This window comes from Suricata suricatta, chromosome 11 (genome assembly GCF_006229205.1).
Source record: "Suricata suricatta isolate VVHF042 chromosome 11, meerkat_22Aug2017_6uvM2_HiC, whole genome shotgun sequence".
NCBI lineage: Eukaryota > Metazoa > Chordata > Mammalia > Carnivora > Herpestidae > Suricata > Suricata suricatta.
In genome coordinates, this window is record NC_043710.1 from 40,483,969 (window position 1) to 40,488,499 (window position 4,531).

Below are 4,531 nucleotides of genomic sequence, written 5' to 3' on the forward strand. Positions count from 1 at the left end.
AAAAAAAAAAAAGGAAGCGATGTATTTTGTCAAATGCTTTTTCAGCATATATCGACAGGATCATATGATTTTTTTCTTTTGTTTTGTTGATGTGGTGTATCACATTAATGGATTTGCGAATATTGAACAGCCTTGTAACCCAGGATCTGAATGTGAGACAGGAAAGCATAAAAACCCTTGAGGAAAAAGCAGGAAATAGCCTCCTAGACCTCAATCGCAGCAATTTCTTCCTCGACACATCCCCAGAGGCAAGGGAATCAAGAACAAAAATGAACTACTGGGACCTCATCAAGATAAAAAGCTTTGCAAGGCAAAGGAAACAATAAAAAAAAACTAACAGGCAACCTACAGAATGGGAAAAGATAGTGGCAAATGGCATATCAGATAAAGGGCTACTATCCAAAATATATAAGGAGCTCACTAAACTCCATACACGAAAAATGAATGATCCAGTGAAGAAATGGGCAGAAGACCTGAATAGACACTTCTCCAAAGAGGACATCCAGATGGCCAACAGGCACATGAAACAATGCTCAGCGTCACTCATCAGGGAAATCCAAATCAAAACCACACTGAGATACCACCTCACACCGGTCAGATCGCTAAAATGAACAAATCAAGAGACTATAAATGCTGGTGAGGAGGTGGAGAAACGGGCACCCTCCCATGCTGTTGGTGGGAATGAAACTGGTGCAGCCACTCTGGAAAACTGTGGAGGCTCCTCAAAAAACTATTGATAGAACTCCCCTATGACCCAGCAATAGCACTGCTAGGGATTCACTCAGGGGATACAGAAGTGCTGATGCATAGGAGCACATGTACCCCAATGTTCATAGCGGCACTTTCTACCATAGCCAAATCATGGAAAGAGCCTAAATGTCCATCACCTGATGAATGGGTCAAGAAGATGTGGTATATATAGACAATGGAGTACTATATGGCAATGAGGAAGAATGAAATATGGACATTTGTAGCGAAGTGGGTGGACCTCAAGGGAGTCATGCTAAGCGAAATAAGTCAGACAGAGAAGGATAGATACCATTTGTTTGCATTCATAGGTCTAACAGGAGAGACCTGGCAGGGGACCATGGGGAGAGGAGGGGGGAAAGAGAGCTGGGGAGAGTGAGGGACACAGATCAAGGGAGATTAATGAATACTGAAAAGGAGCCAGGGACTGAAGGGGGAGGGGGAGGGAGGGGGTGATGGTCATGGTGGCGGGCACTTGTGGGGAGAAGCACTGGGTGTTATATGGAAACCAATTTGACAATAAACTATTAAAAAAATAAATAAACATTACAAGGCATGGCAAATGTTTTAAAAAAGAAAATATCTATAAGACATCACTATACCAATAAGGAAATATTTACAAAGTAGCCATATCAAGAACAGAAAAGGTAAAATTCAAAAGTAAAGCAAACTCAAATCACTTTAACAATTGAAGGGTAACAGTGAACAGTAAACTAGGTAACACAGATGGTACAAAACAAATACCAAATGGCACAGGCTGTCCATGGGTTTCATAATCCACACACAGGGAATCTAACATGAGGGTAGCCATTTAGTTAAATGACACATACTCTCATATCACTAAAAATCTACATTTAGCGTAGACTAAAATCAAACAAAAATAACATTTTAATACAATAATTCATGGGAGAAGACAAAAAGAACTAAATGGGACCTTATTTTTTCTCTCTTACCTTTAAAATCTCAGACAAGTCACAAGTTTAAAATTCTGTGGGAATAGGGATGGCTGGGTGGCTCTGTCAGTGAGGTGGCCAACTTTGGCTCAGGTCATGATCATACAATTCGCATCAGGCTCTGTGCTGATAGTGCTGAGTCTGCTTAGAATGTTCCCTCCCTCTCTGCCCCTTCTTTGCTCTGTCTCTCTCTTTCTAAATAAATAAATAAATAAACTTTAAAAAGATCATGTGGGAATAAATCATTACCCGTTTTTAAATGCCATGGCGGGGTGCCTGGGTGGCTCAGTCAGTTAAGTGTCCGACTAGCTCAGGTCATGATCTCACAGGTTGTGGGTTCGATCCCTGTGTCAGGCTCTGTGCTGGCAGCTAGCTCAGAGCCTGGAGCCTGTCTTCAGATTCTGTGTTTTCTCCTTCTCTCTGACCCTCTCCTTCTCATGCTTTCTCTCTCTCAAAAATAAATAAAAACATTAAAAAATTAAAAAAAAATGCCATGGAGGAGCAAAAACTATAAGAATTGTAAAATAAAATATTTTAACACATTAATTATAAGATATATATTCATAATCATGGGAGTCTTGGAAAATATATTCAATACTAAGGATAAAACAAAAAGAGGTAAGGAAATTGGCACAGCAAAAGCCAAATCTATTGCTGATAATAGGTAATAAGCAAAACAAAACTTGTTTACCAGCATGCATAGCTTCAAATTTAACCAGAAGGGTGAGCATGTAAGGAAAAAGACATTGTCAGGGGCTGGTTAGTAACCAACCTGGTACATGGCATTCATCAAGAATATACTAATGTCAGGGTACCTGGCTGGCTCAGTCAGTTGGCCATCTGACTCTTGGTTTTGGCTCTGGTCATGATCTCATGGTTCATGGGTTGGGGCCCCACATTGGGATTTTCTCTCCCTCTCTCTCTCTCTGTTCCTCCCCTGCTTGTGCTGTCTCTGTCTCTCTCAAAATAAATAAACTTTAAAAAAAATTCTTAATAAAGAATATACTAATGTCAATCAAAATGTAAACTAAAAGCTGTGCAGAGAAAATTCTAGACATCTGTGAACATGAAATGTAGGGGTTTTTCTACATAGGCAATATGTCGAAAAAAATCTAAATTCCTAAAATTAAATCAAAGGTTTTATTGGTTTTATTTTGCTCTGCTTTTTTTCTCAATAAACAGGCTGGCAATGCTAGTAACCATAAATCCAAATTTTTCAATTTGATGTCTTTAACACTTGCTGCTGCTTGTTCTGGCTCAGGTCTTGGATTATCTAAGAAATGGGTACTAATCCATAGCTAACTACTCATGTAGAAAATAAATTAAAACACGAGTAAGGAAAGATTGGGATCCTGCAATGATACTGTATGGAAAAAAAAATTTTTTAAGCAAGGAAAAGGCCTTGATTTCCCTCAAATCTCACAACTTGAAAGCAAGTTGTCATTATAGTCTTTCATTCTATCACCCACAGGAAACAAAAAAGTACACTTTGCATTTTACTCAATACACCTTAGTACCGATTCAAAAAAAAAAAAAAAAAGGAGTTGAAGTTGAGGCACCCGTGGTTAAGGGTGACCGTGGACTTCTTTTATTTTTTCAGTGTTTTAAAATGTTTTATTTATTTTTGAGAGAGAGAACCAGTGTAAAAGCAGGAAAGGGTCAGAGAAAGAGGGAGACACAGAATGCCAAGACAGGCTCCAGGCTCTGAGCCGTCAGCTCAAAGCCCCACGTGGGGCTCAAACTCACAGACTGTGAGTTCATGACCTGAGCCGAAGTCCCAACTGACTGAGCCACCCAGGAGCCCCACTCTGCTTCTTTCTCACCTTCTTCTTCATTGTACGGTACAGTTATAGAACAAAGATTAAATATTAGGCACTAACCAAAATTAGGCTTGTCAAAATTTCTTCCTAAAGAAAAGAGATTTCTCACTGCCTCTTAGGCTATCTTAAAAATCACATTCTTGGGGTGTCTGGGTAGCTCACTCAGTTGAGCATCCGACTGGCTCAGGTCACGATCTCACAGTTCACAGTTCATGGGTTCAAGCCCTGCATCAGGTTCTCTGCTCTCAGAACCCCCTTCAGATCCTCTGTCCCCTTCTCTCTCTGCCCCTCCTCCACTTGCGCTCACACTCTCAAATATAAATGAACATTAAAAAAAATCACATTCTCATAAAACATCAAAATTTTCTTTATGTTTTTCTTCATGTGAAAAACATGTGCATTTAGGCTGTGGTAATACAAATCTGTCAATTAGCATAGAAAATAATACTGTTGTAAACACATTTTGGTTTAAAAAAATGTAGAGCCACATCTCAAAGAATTTTTTTAGCATTACTTCTAAATTACAGTTTCTTTTAGCGAGAGTCAAATATTCTAGAGGATTATCATCTTTAAAAATTTAATTTTAATTATACATACCAAAGTATACTATAAAATTTATATGCTCCATCAAAATTCATATGTGAAACAAAACCCTAACTTACTAATATATATAACTAAGTCAGTTAAACCAAAGACTACTGAATACCTAAAAAGTATTAAGAAGAATGGCATAAATTACACACAGGACCAGTACTTTCTAACCAAGCTGGAAAGAATACTATTAGAAACTCTTTAAGATGTGAGTTCTTTGTGTGCAATCTTTCATTTATGCATGTGAGAGGGTTTTCTTTTTTTTAATATCTTTACATTGTAGTACTTGTTTTGCTTGTTGGTGGTGTTTGCTTATTTAATACATTCCGTCAGGGACATAAATTACATGCTGGGGTTTTTTTTCCCTCTAGGAAGTGTGTCTTGGGTTTTTCCCTTATTATTTTCTTTACCTTTTTTTTT